Here is a 19,575-nt window from a genome sequence, read left to right as displayed (position 1 = left end):
TCTTACGAAGAGATGATGAGCCCGTATTCGTCAACACTGAGTGGCCTCATTGTGCATTTCAGCAGATCATTAAGTGTCAATCACATTACTGTGAGTCTGGAATCACTTGGAGAATAGATCAAGCAAGGACAACAGATATCCTTCTCTAAAGGATAGAGAAATGTTTCTGTAAAGGGTATTGTGCACCAGATGGAATTACACCAATGCTCCCTCAAAGTTATACAGCAGCCTGACAAGAGGGACCGGACCTCTAAAGCTGGCACATTAACATCTGATTCCAGAAGCTCCTACTGAACATGAACTCCCAACGTCCACACAGCAGTGGAAAAGATTAGAGGGAGTGTCAGTTTTCACAACAATCCAGTAATTACATGGCCACCAGTACTGATGGTAGTCTTCAATTACAGATTCATTCAATTTAAATCTCCTGGTTACTGTGTTGGAATTAACCTTGAGCACTGTACGAGTTGGGAAAACGTAGCTAAAAGAACTGTTGCTAGGAATGATCTGACTTTCCTGGCCTTGAGCAGAGGCAATTTGTCACAGCATGAGAGCAGATGAAGAACATGTTTGAAAACTAAGGTGCATGGCTGAAAAAAATTGTTTCAACACAAAAGTAAATTGAAGTTTAAAATGAACAAGAAATGGGGAAAAGACAGAAAAGGAGCTCAGCCAACAAAGTTTTTCTTTGGAGATATAAACAGAATTAACATCTCAAGTCTCCTATGACACTTCTTCAATGTTAACTCTGTTTGTCTCCAAAGATGCTGCCAGAGCTGTGAAATTTCTCCAGTCTCCTCTGTGATTACCTCAAATTTCCAGCATCCATAGCATTTTGCCTTTGACAAAATTTTATTTTGGTTATAATTACAACAATAAATCAATTTTTGCACTTCTTATTAGGTGTAATGTTACTTATTTCAACACTTCAGTCTCTGAATAAGGGTTAAATTCTGAATAATGTTACTTTCTGCAGTTTCCAAATGTTGAAAAATATTTCAAATTCCTACGCTTTCAAACATTCTATAAGTCAGTGGGTGTATTGATGCTGGAACTGTCAGTGTTCATCATCATTACAGTGGTGAAACTGACAGCAGTTTTTGTTGTCTGCACTTCGGTAGTTTCACATACAAATATAAAAGACATAAAAGGCAGCCTCGAAAGGACTGAAGTGAACTTGTACATATATATATTTTTGTTGCAAAAATATACTTTGTTAACCAAGAATTATCCTTATGTACACACACAATGTACCAAAACAGTTCTCTGCAGAGGGAGAAAGTAAACACCTTACAATTTGACACTGTTCTTCAGGGATTCCCAGTGGTTGCAAGCAATGGCATTTTCTCCTTATACAGGACGCAGTTTACATACATAACGAGGCACCGGGAGGGTCCGATATCTGAACGGGCTCCCCATTTACTTTCAGCACTTGGATCTCAGACTGTGGTCTATCCCCACTGCACTTTGGCAGCAGCTGCCCCAAGCTTTAGATTCTGAATTGGTTGACTGACAGTAGGCAGAGAGTGGTTGTAGATGGTAAGTATTCTGCCTGGAGGTCAGTGCTGAATGGTGTCCCGCAGGGCTCTGTTCTTGGGCCTCTGCTCTGTGTAGTTTTTATAAATGACTTGGTTGAGGAGGTTGAGGGGGGGGTTAGTATGTTTGCTGATGACACAAAGGTTGGAGGTGCCGTTGATAGTATTGAGGGCTATTGCAGGCTTCAGTGGGACATTGACAGAATGCAGAGCTGGGCTGAGAAATGGCAGATGGAGTTCAACCTAGATAAATGCAAAGTGATGCATTTTGTAAGGTCGAACTTAAATGCCGAATATAGGATTAAAGGCAGGATTCTGGCAGTGTGGAGGAACAGCGGGATCTTGGTGTTCAAGTGCATAGCTCCCTCAAAGTTGCCACCCAAGTGGATAAGGTTGTTAAGAAAGCATATGGTGTTTTGGCTTTCATTAACAGGGGGATCGAGTTTAAGAGCCGTGAGGTTATGCTGCAGCTCTACAAAACCCTGGTGAGACCACACTTGGAATATTGTGTCCAGTTCTGGTCGCCGTATTATAGGAAAGATGTGGAGGCTTTGGAGACAGTGCAAAGGAGGTTTACCAGGATGCTGCCTGGACTGGAGGGCTTGTCTTACAAGGAGAGGTTGACTGAGCTCGGACTTTTCTCTCTGGAGAGAAGGAGGAACAGAGGTGACCTGATCGAGGTGTACAAGGTAATGAGAGGCATGGATAGAGTCGATAGCCAGAGACTTTTCCCTAGGGCAGGATTGACTGCCACGAGGGGTCATAGTTTTAAGGTGTTAGGAGGAAGGTATAGAGGAGACATCAGAGGGAGGTTCTTCACTCAGAGAGTTGTGAGCGCATGGAATAGTTTACCAGTGGTAGTCGTGGAAGCAGAGTCATTAGTGACATTTAAGCAACTGCTGGACATGCACATGGACAGCAGTGAATTGAGGGGAATATAAGTTAGGTTATTTTACTTTTGGATTAGGAATATTCCACGGCACAACATCGTGGGCCGAAGGGCCTGTACTGTGCTATACTGTTCTATGTTCTATGTTCTAAGCATATTCTGGCTCCAGGTACACTGTCAAAAGGCCCACAGATGGCAATCTTTACAAGTCACTTGAACTGATGTAAACTCTCCCCTGGTCACACATTGCAAATAAAAGCATGAAAGTTTATACCTTGTTGAAGGGGCTGTAACTAGGCTTACAATTTAATAAGGAATGATTTCGTTGTTCTACACAGTCTGTTTATTTCAATGAATTTTGCCTTTACATTTGCATGTCAGCCCACAGTATCCAGAAGGAGAAAGCTTGTGAGTGCCCTCATGACTGCTGTATGGCTTAGAGAGAACATTGATACAAAGTTATAACCTTTGCTAACAAATGCTCCGGCCCTGAATACAAACAGTAAACTATCAACTTTCCATATTATGTTTGAAAAAGACATCAATTTTAAATAGAGAAACAAATAATTTTTTTTAAAAAGTTTAAAATTGCTTACAAGATTCAGCTTCAAATAAACAAATTAGGAGCAGGAATAGGCCATTTGGCCCTCGAGTCTCCACCATTCAATGAGATCAGCAACAATCTGCTTGTGGCTTTGATTCCACATTCCCATCTACCCTCGATAAACATTGGCTCCCTTATTGGTTAAGAGCTTCTATCTCAACACCTGTTGTGTATGTCACAATCTTTATTAAATTGGAAATAAAAGATAAAAGATCATTGTTTTACTTCCTAGTTCTCTATGAGAATTCTTCACTATGATTGGCTGCATGACGATATCACTGTTGTTGGACTCATCACAAGAGTGAACCACACAATGATCAGGAAAGGTAACATCTATGCTACAGATAACAAAGTGTGAAGCTGGATGAACACAGCAGGCCAAGCAGCATCACTGGAGCATAAAAGCTGACGTTTCGGGCCTAGACCCTTCATCAGAGTCAGCCTTTGTGCTCCTGAGATGCTGCTTGGCCTGCTGTGTTCATCCAGCTTCACACTTTGTTATCTTGGATTCTCCATCATCTGCAGTTCCCATTATCTCTGATCTATGCTATAGATATTGCTGGATCCTTTTGAATATCACACACTGAAAGAACTTTTACACATAGAAGAAGGCTAACTGAGCCAATCACGCTTGCACCGGGCCTCAAGCGGACATTATTACCTAGGGCAAATCTGCTGCTTTTCCTTCAAACCTTTGCTCACCATTTCTATCCAAGTAAACATCCAATACTCCCTTGAAAGCCTCAATTGATCCCTGCATCCACCACCTTTCCAGGCAGTCCCTTCCAAACCCTGACAACACTTTGTGCGATGATGTTTTCTTTCTCACATGGCCCTTGCTTTTTTTGTACACTACTAAATCTGTGTCCTTCTCATTTTTCCTTTTGCAAGGTGTAACAACTTCTATCTATCTACTTTATCTAGCCCAGCCATTAAACCTTTTATGAGACCACCATCACAGCCGCCTTCTCTCCAGGGAGAATAACGGTCTTCAGCGAGTGGATACAGTTTGTTGCATTATGCAAATTCTTATGCAACAAATCCAAAGCTTTAAGATGGCATAAACTGAGAGAAACCATGCCTAACACTTGTAGTACATGGTGGCCTCGTGCACTGAAGGATCAGCACATTGTGTCATAGTGGGAAATGCACAGCTCATAACTACACCTTGCATACATGCTTATTAGAACCTAGGAAAACTGTTAGAAGGGCCAAGTGTCCACTATAAAAGGCTTGGCAAGGAATGGAAAATAAATCAGAGGACACAAAAATTGAGAACCAGTGGGAAAATAATGTGAAACTTAGGTTTTTTACAAGTTGTTTCCACTGGCAGACCAGAGGACACAAAAATTGAAAAAAGAACCAGAGGTAAAATGAGAAAGAAACATTTTTACACAGTGAGTCAAGATTCTTTAGAATGTATCATCAGCAAAATTCAATAGTAAGTTCCAAAAGCAACTTGGGTATATTGTTGGAGGTTACAAATTACAGAGCTATGGAAAGAGGAGTAATTGGATAGTTCTACCAAAGAGCTGGCAAAGACTTGAGAGGATGGTTTTCCTCCGTGCTGTAAAACACTATGTTGTAGATTGGTTGGGGTGGGGAGGAAATCTTATGATAAAATAAATGGGATCTTGAGAGGGATCAGAATGAGGGAAGTGTAGCTGAACCACATGCAGTTTGCTCCCTGTTCACAATATTCACACAAATGTAAGAAATAGGAGCAGGTGTAGGCCAACCGGCCTGTCACACCTGCTCTGTCATTCCATAAGACTATGGCTGATCCATTCATGGACTCATTTCCACCTCTCTGCTTGGTCACCATAATCGTTAATTCATTTAGTGTTCAAAATCTTTGCCTTAAAACATTCAATGAGGAAGCCCCAACTGCCTCACTGGGCAGGGAATTCCACAGATTCACAACCCTTTGAGTGAAGAATTTTCTCCTCCTCCCCCTTATTTTGAAGCCAAATAGTTCTGGTTTCACCCAGAAGTGGAAACAACCTCCTTGCTTCTATCTTAGCTATTCTGATTTATAATTTTATTTGTTTATATAAGATCCCCCTTCCTTCTTCTAAATTCCAATAAATGTAGCCTCAGTCTATTCAATCCCCCTTCATAAGCCAACCCTTCCAACTCTGTAATCAGCCTTGTGAACCTCCCCTGTACCAACTCTAGTACTAGTACTTCCTTTCTCAAGTAAGGAGATCATTCAGGCTTTGTGCTTTGTGTATAACACTCAGAAACAAACATTACCTTTTTAATTGCTCTGAAACCACACCAAAGCCAAAAGCAAAGAGTAAAGCACACAATTCAGGTTTGAGTACTCATCTCAACTGCATGCAATGCAGAGAAACCAGTTTGTCTCGGTCAGGAATTCAACAGCAAAGCAAGCTGTCAGTGACTGAACACAATCTTAGTTTACAACTGTATACAAAAGAGAGATAGTAAGAACTGCCGATGCTGGACTCTGAGATAACACAGTGTGGAGGTGGAAGAACACAGGCAGCAGAGGAGCAGGAAAGCAGAATTTCTAAAGGGTCCTGACCCAAAACGTCAACTTTCCTGCTCCTCCGATGCTGCCTGGCCTGCTGTGTTCCTCCAGCTCCACACTTAGTATACAACAGAGATTTGTGACCAAGGCTGGTTTGGCTTCAAAAATCAGTTTTCTTATTCAGGTGTCGCTAGATCACAATATTGAATGATAATCTGAATTGATATTCTTAGCAGTGTGTATTAATCTATACGCAGGTTAAGGGGAAACTAGTAAAATAGGCAGCATTGAAGGGTAGGGTGAGGTGAAGTAGAATGGAGGAGGTTCATGTAGAACATAAACACCACCTTAACACAGGACATCATCAACAAGCTGTGTGCTCTACATTCTAATTTTAAAAACAGTTTCCGTATTGGAAACTTTATAAGCTAGTCAACAGGTGTGAAATGATGAAATACTAATCCAATTCAAGTGAGTTTGCTTGCTTGCTTCAAATTTTCAAGACATGATTTTTCCATTTGGGGAAGAGCCCAGAAGCATTTGAGCGACAAGCAAACTTGTCACAAACATTCGATCCATGGCCAGTAAACCCTGGAGAGATAATTGAAAGCAAAGTTTCTGGATCATCGGTTAGAGCACACCGCATTAAAGTCACAAGGTCTTCCATTATAACCGGGTCTATCTGACCCTGTGTTTTTTTCCATTATTGTCGTATTTAGAGTAACACCATAAGACAGAATCAGGCGAATCAGTCCATTAAGTTTGCTCCACCATTCAATGGGTCATAGTTGCTCTAATCATCCTCAGCTCCATTTTCTTGCCTTTTCCCCATTACCCTTGATTCCTTTACTGATTGAAAGCCTGCCTATCGCAGCCTTGAGTATACTTCATGACTCAACCTCAGTATTCTACAGATTCACTAGCCTCTGAGTAAGCACATTCTTACTTATCTCAGTCTGAAACTGGTCACCCCTTACTTTGAGATTATCCTTCTGATCCTAGACTCTCCCATAAGGGGAGACAACCTCTCTACATCTATCCTGTCAAGTCCCCTCAGAACCTTATATCTTTCGATACGGCTGCCTCTCATTCTTCTAAACTCCAATGAGTACAGGCCCAACCTGCTCAACCTTTCCTCATAAGAGAGGCCTTCCTTACTTTGTGAAACCTAATGAATCTTCTCTGGACTAAGCCCACGGCAGCATGCCTGATTTTAGATAAGGGAGCTAAAACTGCTCATGGTATTCCAGTTGTGGCCTGAACAATACAGCTGCCGCATAGAAAATTTTAGTTATTATTTAAGCAGGGCATTTGGATAAGTTCAAACTAATAAGGCAGAACAGTAAGGGTTTTGTCGAAGGGAAATCATCCTTTATTGGAGTTCTTTGAATAAGGATAGTGTGAGGTGAACTAGGATGGGAGAAGGCTCATGGGGTCATAACAGTCCTCATCAAAGTCACAAGACCTCCTATATAAATGTGACTCTTTGTGCCTCAGTTTGGGAGTAACTCCATACTACCATAAGACATAGGAGCAGTACTGCTGACGATAAAGGGGAACCAGTGATACGTTACACTTGGATTTACAGAAAGCATTTGATAAGGTGGTGTATGAAAGGGCATTGCAGAAAATAAAAGGTCTTGATATAGGGACGAACATATTCGCGTGGATCGAAGATTGGCTGACTAACAGGAAGCAGGGGGTAGGATTAAATGGGTTTTTTTCAGGCTGGCAGGATGTCACCAGTGGTGTACCGCAGTGTAATTGCAAGAACCAGAGCTCTTCTCAAATTATATGAATGATTTGGATGCAGGGATGAAAGGTAGGCTAGCTAACTTTGCTGATGACACAAAGGTAGGTTGGAAAGTGAGCTATGAAGAGGACAGAAAGAGCCTACAAAGGAATATAGATAGGTTAACTGAGGGGCAAAGGTCTGACAGATGGAGCACTATGTGGGAAAGTGTAAAATTGTCCATTTTGACATAAAGAATAAAACAAGGAGTGCAGATGTTGAGAGATTTGACATCTCTGGGGAGCAGAGAGATCTGGATGTCTGAACGAATGAACTGAACTGAAGTATGCAGGAACAAAAACAGAAGTTGCTGGAAAAGCTCAGAAGGTCTGGCAGCATCTGTGAAGAAGAAAAAACCAGAGTTAAAATTTCGGGTCCAGTGACCCTTCCTCAGAATTGATGGAAGCTGGGAAAATGTTGGTTTATTTGCAGAAAATGGGGAGGGAGATGTGGTAGGGAATAAACGATAGGATAAAGGATTGAGCCCAAAGAGAGAGAAGAGCAGTTGGACAGATAAAGGTGTTGATAATGATCTGGTTAGGAGGGTGATAGTTGTTAATGGGGACTGTTAGAGATAAACAATAGGTAGTGTGTAATGGCAGGTTATGTGATAACAAGGCCTGATGTGTGGGGTAGGGGGCTGGGAGAGTTTAGGCCCTAAAATAATTGAACTTGATTTTGAGTCTGGAGGGCTGCAGGTTCCCCAAGCAGAAAATGAGGTGTTGTTCTTCTGACTTGCACTGAACTTCACTGCAGCAAGCCAGAGTCAGAGATGTTGGCCAGGGAGCAGGATGGTGTGTTAAAGTGGCAGGCAAGTGGAAGCTCAGGATCTTTTTTCTGAGCCCTATCACTGTTGCGGGAGGGAAGAAAAGGGGTGAGGACGAGAGATAGGTCAGACCCAGTTGAGGGCCCTGTCAACAACGGAGCTGGGGAATCCTCGGTTGAGGAAGAATGTGGGCATTTCAGAGGCTCCCTTGTTGAAGTTGGTCTCATCTGAACATATGCGGTGTAGACGGAGGAACTGGGAGAATTGGATGGAGTCTTTACAGGAAGTGGGGGGTGAGGATGTATAGTCCAGGTAGCTATAGGAGTCGGTGGGTTTGTAATGGATATTAGTGGTCAGTCTATCCCCAGAAATGGAAACAGAGATGTCGAGTAAGGGAAGGGCAGAGTCAGAGATAGGCCAGGTGAAAGTGAGGGCAGGGTGGAAATTGGAAGCAAAACCAATGAAATTTTCCAATTCCGGATGAGACAGGGTAAGCAGCATTGATGATATCATTGATATATCGGAGAAAGAGTTCTGTGTGGGGGCTGGAATAGGACATGTTCCATGTACCCCGCGAAGAGACAGGCATAACTGGGGCCCATGTGGATAACCATAGCAACCCCTCTTACCTGAAGAAAATGAGGGGAGTTGAAAGTGAAATTGTTGAGCGTGGCCAAGCAGAGGAGGGTGGTGGTGGGTGGGGATGGTTCAGGTCTTTGCTCCAGGAAGAAGCGGAGAGCCCTAAGACCCTCCTGTATGGACATGTAAAGGGATTGCACATCCATGGTAAAGAGGAGGTGGCTGGAACCGGCAAACTGGAAATTCTGAAACTGGTGTGAAGTGTTGGAGGAATCATGAATGTATGTGGCCAGGGATTGGATCAGAGTGGGGAGAAGACCGAGTCAAGGTAGGAAGAGATGAGTTCTGTGGGACATGAGCAGACTGAAATAATGGGTCTGCCTGGACAATCCTGTTTGTGGATTTTTGGAAGGAGGTAGAAGTGAGCCGTGTGGGCCTGGGGACTACTGGCTTGGAAGCACCGGGTGTGGAGGTCACCAGATGAAATGAGATCATTATCATGGCTGTTACAATAGCCTGATGTGTCATGGTGGGGACATGGTCCAGGGAAAGGTAGGAGGATGTACCTGAGAGTGGGTGCTCAGCCTCTGCAATGTAGAGGTCAGCACACCAGACTACAATGGCACCACTCTTATCAGCAGGTTTAATAACAAAGCCAGGGTTAGGTCTGAGTGCACATAGTGCAGTCAGTTCGGAGGGAGATGGGTTGGATTTGGTGAGAGAGGGGGCAGAGAAATTGAGGCGATCAATATCACATCGACAGTATGCAGGTACAGCAGGTAATCAGGAAAGCTAATGGAAAATTATGTTTTATTGCAAGAGGAATTAATTACAAGACTAGGGAGGTTATGGTTCAATAATACAGGGCATTGGTGAGACTGCATCTGGAGTACTGTGTATTGTACTGGTCACTGTATAGGAGGATGCTCACGCAGTCCAGCAAAACTAGACTAATAGCTGGAGGAAAGGCTAAACAGGCTAGGCCTATATCCTCACACTGCATCCACTGTACCCGGTGCGGCTTCCTCTACATTGGGGAAACCAAGCGGAGGCTTGGGGATCGCTTTGCAGAACACCTCCGCTCAGTCCGCAACAAACAACTGCACCTCCCAGTCGCAAACCATTTCCACTCCCCCTCCCATTCTCTAGATGACATGTCCATCATGGGCTTCCTGCAGTGCCACAATGATGCCACCCGAAGGTTGCAGGAACAGCAACTCATATTCCGCCTGGGAACCCTGCAGCCATATGGTATCAATGTGGACTTCACCAGTTTCAAAATCTCCCCTTCTCCTACTGCATCCCTAAACTAGCCCAGTTCGTCCCCTCCCCCCACTGCACCACACAACCAGCCCAGCTCTTCCCCCCCCACCCACTGCATCCCAAAACCAGTCCAACCTGTCTCTGCCTCCCTAACCGGTTCTTCCTCTCACCCATCCCTTCCTCCCACCCCAAGCCGCACCCCCAGCTACCTACTAACCTCATCCCACCTCCTTGACCTGTCCGTCTTCCCTGGACTGACCTATCCCCTCCCTACCTCCCCACCTACACTCTCTCCACCTATCTTCTTTACTCTCCATCTTCGGTCCGCCTCCCCCTCTCTCCCTATTTATTCCAGTTCCCTCCCCCCATCCCCCTCTCTGATGAAGGGTCTAGGCCCGAAACGTCAGCTTTTGTGCTCCTGAGATGCTGCTTGGCCTGCTGTGTTCATCCAGCCTCACATTTTATTATCTAGGCCTATATCCTCTGGGGTTTAGAAAAGTCAAAGGTGATTTAATTGAAATATAAAAGGGTCTGAGGGGACTTTACTGGGTGGATGTTGATTGATGTTTCCTCTTAGGGCCGAATTTAGAACCGGGGGTCACAGTTTAAAAATCAGGAATCACCCATATAATCAGAGCTGAGGAAACATTTTTTGGAATTCTCTTCCTGAAAAGGCAGTGAATGCAGAATCTTCAAATATTTTTAAGGCAGTGGTAGGTATATTTTTGATTAACAAGTTGATGAAAAATTGCTGGGGATGTGCAGGATGTAAAGTTGAGGTTAAAATCAGATCAGTCTTTGTCTTACTGCATAGTAGAGCAGGGTCAAAGTGGCCTACTCTTGTTCCTTATTTGTGTGCCATCTAGTTTTAGCAAGACTTCCTTAATTTTCTATTGCTTTTTTTAAAACATAAAGGCCATCATTCCATTTGCCTTCACTATTACTGACCAAACTTGCATGCTAGCTTTTTGTGCTTCATGGATGAGGACTCCCAAAACTCTCTGTGCCAGAGCTTTCTGCAGTCTTTCTCCATTTAAATTGTATTCAGCTCCTCTACTCCTGCTGCGAAAGTGCATAACCTAACATTTTCCCCACATTATATTCCAGCTGCTGGACTGAAACAGCCATGTTGTCAGAAGCGGGAACAGGTTGGGCCATCTGACAATTGCAAGTCTATCTGCCATCTACAAATCTCGAACCACCATTGATAGAACACCCACCTTTTGCTTGATGAGGCTGGCGAAGCTGAATAATACACAGAACAGCTCCCACTTGTTGATTGTCTTTGCCTTCCAGCCTTTTCGTCCACCAAGACATTGATCAATCCAACCTTCAGGACTGGAGCACGGGGGTTGCATTTGATCTGATCTCAAGCCGCAATCCAGAAAATAAAAAGGACCTTCCAAATTCTACCACCCCACCGTCAGAAAGACAAGAGCGATGAATCTAATCAGAAATTGTTGGAGAAACTCAGCAGCTCTGGCAGCATCCACAGAGAGAAAGCAGAGTTAATATTTCAGGTCTAGTGACCTTTCTTCAGAACTGATTTTTATTTCTGATTTCCAAAATCCGCAGTTTTTTTTGGACAAAGGCCAATTCATAAGAATCCCAGCCTCCCTCCAAGATTCACTTTGAGACATACGCCAACCTGACGTAGAACTGAAGAAAAACTTTTCCTGACTACCAGGTATCTTTACACACAATTAAGTCCATTCGAAGTGTGGTCACTATTGTTAAGAAGGAAGCAGGACACACAATTTTCACACACCAAGATTCCATCAGGATAATGATCAGATAAACTGTGGTGCTGTTTGAAGGATAAATATTGACCAGGTTCTCAAGCACTTGCTCTTCCACAAAATAAGGAATCAATTTTGTCTGTCTGAACAGATGGGGCCTTGGTTTAGCATCTCATCTGAAATCTGGCACTGCGGTCAGCAGTAATCCTCAGGACTGCACTGGAATATTAGCCTTGATGCTTTATTTAAGACCTGAGCTGGGACTCAAACCTAAATCCTCATGACTTTGACATCAACAGCGCTACCAGCTGAGCCATGGGCTGACGAGCGACATACAGGAAAATCATCAATAAAACTGAAAGAACTGTGAGTGCTGTAAATCAGTGTCAGACTTTAAGTGTCCAATTGCCTGCCATTTAACAACACCACCTTGTTCCCCAGCGAAAATCTCTGTCTCTGGTTCACTGCAGTGCTCCAGCGAAGCTCAGCACAAGCCAGAAGAACAACACCTCATTTTCTGCTTCGGGGCCCTGCAGCCCTCCAGACTCAATATTGAGTTCAACAACTTCTGGACTTGAGCTCGTCCGTGCCTTTACCCCAACCCCCACATACCAGGCCTTAGGTTATCACATAACCTGCTAACAGTCTCCATGAATACCCACCCAAGCAGCTCGTTATCAGTTCCTTTGTCAGTCCAACTATTCTTTTCCCACTTTGGGCTCTATCCCCATCGATCATTTACTCATTACCCCATTCCCCTTCCCTATCTTCTGCATGTAAACCAGCATTTTCATAGTTACTGTCTTCGGAAGGGTCACTCACCACAAAATGTTAACTCTGATTTCTCTCCCTAGATACTGCCAGGCCTGCTGAGCTTCTCCTGAAGTTTCTGTTTTTGTGTAGGAAAACATTTGCAGCCTGAGATTGTGTCACATCAGTCTTTCAGGTGTTACTTGAAAGATCATATCTCTTTTGAAAACTGTTCTGACTTCTAAGAAATTTCTTCACTCTTCTCGATCGCAGCTTAGGTCCTTTCCTCAGAGATTGATGGTGCCTGCTGCTGATGTGATGTTGGTCACTATAGCTGCCTAAATAAAAGAGGCATGAGGACCAGGACCAACAGCAAGCCCGGCAGCAGCACAGAGTACAAGGAGGGAGACATCATAGCCACAGGCTCCCTCAAGTTGGGGTGCACAAGAGTTCTAGAGTTGTCCAGATCCACTCCATTTCCTGAGGATGAGCCAGGTGCAATGCCAGTGCAGGCTCATTACATCCTGGGACACGGTGCCTGATGCTGGAGTGGGACCTGGGTCTGCGGGATGGGAGGCCTCCCTCTCCCAGTGGCCGTGAAGGTCACTGTGGGGCTGAATCTCCATAGGACTGGTTCCATCCAGGGAGCGATGTCTCACTCACCCACCCACAAATACATCAGGACAGTGACTGATGCCATCTGGGGATGGTCACACCGGGTCATTTTGTTCCCCCACAATGAGGTCAATGCTGCAGCCTGGGCAGGAGGATTCAGGAACATAGCTCAGATCCTCCCCTGGGTACTGATGCTGTCAAATGTACCCACATGGGACTACAAGGGTGGCATCACAACAGTGTGGAATTCATCAATAGGAAGGGGGTCCATTCCACTAACATTCAGGGGATCCATGATAATCTGAGTTTTACATAATTTAATCATGAAAATCATTTTATATTCGCATAAACAGCATTAACAGAAGTAAAAAATCTTTGTTTGTTAGTACATGGCCTTTCACCAAGACATGCTTTGGGTCCAATGTCAGCCCAGACCGACAGGATGAAAGTTAACACACTATGCCCCAATCATGTACCTGTTTGAGGGCCCAGGGGCCTTACTAGACTGGTCACTGAGGGACAAGGGATACCCACTGTGGCTGTAACTCGTGGCACCATTATGAGCTGTCTGCCTGATACTGAGAGCATGCTTATTGGATTCCACGCCTCGACCAAGCCTGTGGTGTAGCAGATGATAGGGCTACAGAAAGCTGCTTGGACCAGTTTGAATGGGGCCTTCCAGTATAGGCTGGACAAAGTGTACTTCTTCATCCTGGCCTCTATGTCACAGTTGGATCAGGAAATGAGGTGATTTGTTGGATCATAGAATCATACAATACAAAAGAGGCCTTTGAACCCATTAATTCTGTACCAGCAAAAACATACTGCTGCCTGCACAAGTCCCACTTTCCCATACTAGGCCCTAAGCCTCGAATGTTATGGCATTTCAAGTGCTCATCCAAATACTGCTTGTGAAGTTTCCTGCTTCAACTACCGGTGCATTCCAGATCCCCACCACCCTCTGGTTGAAAACATTTTTCCTGTTTCTCACTTCAAAATTATGCTTCTTATTAATGACCTTTCAACTGAAGGGAACAGCAGCTTTCTATTTACCATCCATGCCTCTCATAATCTTATACACCTCCATGAGGTCCCACCTCAATCTTCTCTGCTCAAAAGAAAACAACATGAGCTCATTAAGCTTCTCTTCTTCACTAAAATTCTCCACCCCAGGCAACATCCTGGTGAATCTCCTCCACACCCTTTCCAATGCAATCACATCCTTCCTAAAGTGTGGTGACCAGAACTATACAAAGTACTCCGACTTGTGTGCCATAGCCAATAAAGGCGAGTCTCCCATATGCCTTCTTGACTACCCTATTAACATGTCCTGCTACCTTCAGGGGTCTGTGGTCAAGCACCCCAAAATCTCTCTATTCCTCTGAGCTTTCTAGTGTCCTGCCATTCACTGAGTGCACCCTTGTCTTGTTTCTTCTTCTAATTGCATCATCTCATATTTATCAGGGTTAAATTCCATCTGAACAATTCATTTATACCATCCAGTAACGTAATAATGTCCTGCTCACTGTCAACTAACAGGTTAATCTTTGCAACATCCACAAACTTACTTATCATCATCCCTCGCACGCTCTCATCTACATCATTTATAAATATACAAAAAATAAGTGAGCCAGCACTGATCCCTGTGGTATGCCATTGTACACTAGGTTCCAGTCACACAAACAGCCTTCCACCACCACGCTCTATCTCCTGTCACTAAGCTAATACTGGATTTAACTTATCAAGTTACCCTGGATCCCATTAGCTTATTTATCAGTTTCCCACTGAGGCCCTGTTAAAGGCCTTGCTAAAAAAGCCTTACCTTTATCCAAATACTTAGTCACCTCCTCAAAAAATTCCATTAGAAATACCTCCCACTGACTATCCCTGATCAAACCTTGTCTCTCCAAATGAAGATTAATTTTCATCGTCATCATATTCTCCAATAGTTTGCCTACCACTGATGCAAGACTCACAGATCCATAGCTCTTTGATTTCTCTCTAGATGCGGAGGAATGTGGGGAATGGAAGCAGTGTTCCGAAGACATTAGGAAGGAGGAAGCTGTTCTTGTTTAAGGCAGAGCTCAGCTGTGAGAGTGCTCCAAGTGAGTCAGAACATTACTGACATCCACTTCCAATACAGAAGACCTGGGCACAGCAAATAATCATCAACTGAAAATTAATCTTTGGTGGTGATGCTGAGATCTGATTTGAATTGTTGAGGTGAACTTCAGCCTCAATTGGTTTTGTTTGTGATCTCTTATAGACAAAAGCTCATGGCTGCTTTTGTTCAATAGCCTACTTGTGATGGTCCCTACTAGACAATGCCAAGATGTGGATCTACATGAGCACTGGGGACAGGATTGTGTGACTTAGAGGATGCTCAGATGGAATGTAGCTATGGACAGGTAAAGTGTGCCATCTGGCAGTTAAACAGTGACTAGGGTGAGAGAATGGAGTTGTAGGCATGATGGGGCATCAGCCATGACAGCTAGGTGCAATGGGAAGTGTGCCTTCAGGACCAGAGCAGGGCAATACTGAATTACCACAACAGGTTCAGGTGTACAGTGCCTTTCAAAGATGTCATGAATGCAAGGGGTGCCAGTCCTTTGGCAGATATGTACTGAGTGGCAAGTGATTCTGGTAATGCAGTGATTTGGGGCCTGAATAAGATGTGAGACACTCCACAGAAACATGGTAATTAATATGGTGAGCTTGCTAACATAAAGTGAGAAACGCAGTAGGCCTTATCCCCAGAACCTCCAACAAACTCGAACTTGGTCAAAAAAATGCAAGATTGGGTCACAAGTACTAATGCAGGTAGTTACGTAGAGATAGTCAATGCATTAGTAACCATCTTCAAAAATTCCATAAATTCTAAAATGATTCTTGCAGATTGTGTTAACATTTGTTAGCTTCCAATGTTTAAGAAGGGAGCCAGAGAGTGAAGGTCAAGAACATCCAGGCAACTCTGGGCAACTAGGGATAACGAGATTTTGATAAATAAAAAGAAAGAAGCATACATCAGGTACAGTACATTAAAACAGGGAAGGCCCTTAAAAATTGCAGAGAGTGTAGGAAGGTTACTTGTAAAGCAGGTTAAGAGGAGCCACAAAATATTTTTAACAGATGGGATCAAGGTAATGCCCAATGTTTTTGTAAGTATATTAAGGGTAGAGGATTACCAGGGAAGGAGTGGTACCTATTGGAGACTAAAGGGGCAATCTATGCTTGAAGCCAATGGACATAGGTAAGGTCCTAAATTAATACTTCTATCTGTATTCACTGAGGAAAGACATTGTAACCATGCATTTCAGTTGGAAATGGTGAGGTTTTATAACATGTTAAGGATACTGCAAGGCTCAGTATGTGAGAACAAGCTGTTCATTATAGTATATAAATATACATAAATAAATCATCAGGAGAATGTGGCCTACTAGTGAATAGGCACGAACATATCACATGGAATATAACGTGGAAAGAATGTGAGGTTAACACTTTGATCAGGGAACCAATGTGCAGAGTATTTCTTAAATGGTGCAGATGAGGAAGTGCAGACCTTGGTGTCCTTGGTAAGTCACTAAAGGCTAACATGTAGGTCCAGAAAGATATTAGAAAGGCCAATAGAATTTAACCTTTGTGTACAGGAGCAATGAATTCTTGCTTCAATCATATGGGAGTTTGTTTCGGCCACACCTAAGGTACTGTATGCAATGATGGGCTCCTTATCTCATGGAAAATACTGTTGCCACAAAGGCAGTGCAATGAAGGTCACCAGGTTTATTTGCGGGATGGTGGGACTATCCGACGAAGAGAGACTGTACAACCTAGACCTGCATTCTCCAGAATTTCAAAGAGTGGAAGGTAATTTCACTGAAACTTATAAATTATTTAAAGGGATAGACAGGATAGGTACAAATGTTCCCTCTGGTTGGGAGTCAAGAACAGGGTACGATTCAAAAATAGCCTTGAGATGAGGAGAAATTTATTTACTGAAAGGGTGGAGAATCTTTGAGGGTGTTTACATAGAGATTGGTGGATTTCTGTTTACCAATGCGTGAAAAAGTAACATGGGGATTGTGTGGGTAAAAGGCACTGAGGTGTTTGATCATTTTAAACAGTGAAGCAGCTCGATGGGTCGAACGGCCTCCACCGGTTCCTTTGTTCCAATTATTTGGTGTTGGGAGTGCGATGATGTGTCCGAATCTGCCGTCTGCTGCACATACTCACCATTACGTGGGATCAGTCACTGGCATCAGTACAGAGTGATGTAGAGGTACTGGTGTTGGGCTGGGGTGGACCAGGTTAGAAAGCACACCACACCAGGTTATAGTCCAACAGGTTTATTTGAGATGACGTGCTTTCGTCACGCAGCTCCTTCATTAGGTGGAGTGAAGAGAAGCACCCAGGCACATAATTTATAGGTAGAGAGATCAAAAGGCCGTACACATGTTGTGAGTAGAGTATCGTCAAGCTGAATAATAAGTTTTTGCTGGTGATCAAAAGTGTCAGACGGAGTGAGTAAAGTGTCAACAGCTGAATAACAACTGAAGGGATGACCTATAATCCAATTGAGGCAGAAAGATAACTATATAAAAAAATAAGGTGGTGGTGGAAACAAACCAAATGGCTGGAATAACATCAGAGATAATGGGAACTGCAGATGCTGGAGATTCCAAGATAATAAAATGTGAGGCTGGATGAACACAGCAGGCCAAGCAGCATCTCAGGAGCACAAAAGCTGACGTTTCGGGCCTAGACCCTTCAAAGAATTGCATGCCAAGGGTCTAACTAAACTAACACGTCGTTCAACACTGTACAAACTAATTAAGGTGGACAGGCCAGTGCTGACAGCAGCTGAGGAATGGAAAAGCAGATCAGTTCTGTGATGTATTTTGGAAAGTCAAACAACTACAATAATTCAGGTTGCAGTTCCGGTTTTAGACCCTTTCTAGAATGGAAGCTATATATCATTTTTTTAAACACACCTGTTGGGTTCATTCATGGTTGAAGATGGATATGCTCAAAGCACCTTCTTCACTTTAGTCATCTTCTTCATTTCTGACTGGTTGCTGCACTGATCTATCCAGAATGGAACAGTCTAGGTCTGTTTGAAGCCTAGTTGCTGCTTTTGCTGATTAACATTGCAGCCGACTGTTCGTAGTCACTTCACTAGATGTAAACCTCATTCCAAGATGTGATCAATGATGCTGGTGGCACGCTCTCCTACTCTAATGAAATAGAGCTGGTTTGATAGTTATTGGGTAGTGAAGGATGTTCTGGCCAGATTATGGATTGCGACAGTGCATCATTCTGATGCTATGTTTTTGGATCCCAACATTTTTGGGGATCAAGCTGTCGGCAGCTTTATCTGTCTCAGTGTGAGCACAGCAGAAGATATAGTACTGCTTCATACTGTATTTAAAGAGGCAAGAAGAGATGTATGGTTCTTTGAGTAATAAGATGTACAGCATGGAAGCAGACCCTTTGGTCTAATTTGTCCATGCTGACCAGATAACTTAAATTAATCTAGTCTCATTTGCCAGCATTTGGCCCATACCTTCTAGACCTTTGTTATTCATATATGCATCCAGATGCCTTTTAAATGTTGTAATTGTACCCAATTCCAACACTCCCTCTGGGAGCTCATTCCATATATGCATCCCCTCTGCATGGAAAAGTTGCCCCTTAGGTCCCTTTTAAATATCTCTCCTCTCACCTTCAAGCTATACTCTGCAGTTTGGATTCCTCGAACCTAGGAAGAAAGACCTTGGCTGTTCACCCTATCCATGCCCCTCATGATTTTATAAACTTCTATAAAGGTCACTCCTTGGCTCCGACACTCCAGGGAAAATAGCCCTATTCAACCGCTCCCTACAGCTCACACCTTCCACCTCTGGCAACATCCTTGTAAATCTTTTTTGAACTCTTTCTCACAACATCCTTCCCATAGCAGGGAGACCAGAAATGAATGGAGTATTCCAAAAGTGGCTAATAATATCCTGTGCAGCTGCAACATGAACCAAGTGATGAATAAATCTGGTTGCAGGCGAAGTCTGTAATTCAGCACTGACTGGGGTGGGCTTGATGAGGTGAAAGAACTTTCCTCATTCCCTACTTTATGCTCACAGTCCAAATGAAAAGGCAAAGCCTCCCTGAAAATGTTTTATATACAAAACAAATATTTATTTTGTTTTAGCTTGCGATATACAGGCCATTCTGTCATTGCCCTGAACTGAAAACATTACAGCAATGCAGCCACTTCTAGCCCAACAGTCAGAAATACCCCATAAAAGACAAGAGACACACAGGGGAAAATGTGCAAATATGACATTACTTGACACATCCACTGCTCTCACCAATAGGCACATCAACAACTCCACTGACACGCAAATAAATCAATGGTCAAAAAGCTCAGCTCAACAGGCTAGACATAAAAACCTTGCAAAAAAACATACAAGAATGTGAAAGCACGAGGTTCTGGAGAAGATGCAAAATTGATGAAAAGCTTTTTAAACGGACCGTTTTTGGAAGATCAGGAATTGTATT

This window comes from Stegostoma tigrinum, chromosome 29 (assembly GCF_030684315.1).
Source record: "Stegostoma tigrinum isolate sSteTig4 chromosome 29, sSteTig4.hap1, whole genome shotgun sequence".
NCBI classification, from domain to species: domain Eukaryota; kingdom Metazoa; phylum Chordata; class Chondrichthyes; order Orectolobiformes; family Stegostomatidae; genus Stegostoma; species Stegostoma tigrinum.
Note: the sequence above shows the minus strand (reverse complement) of the source record.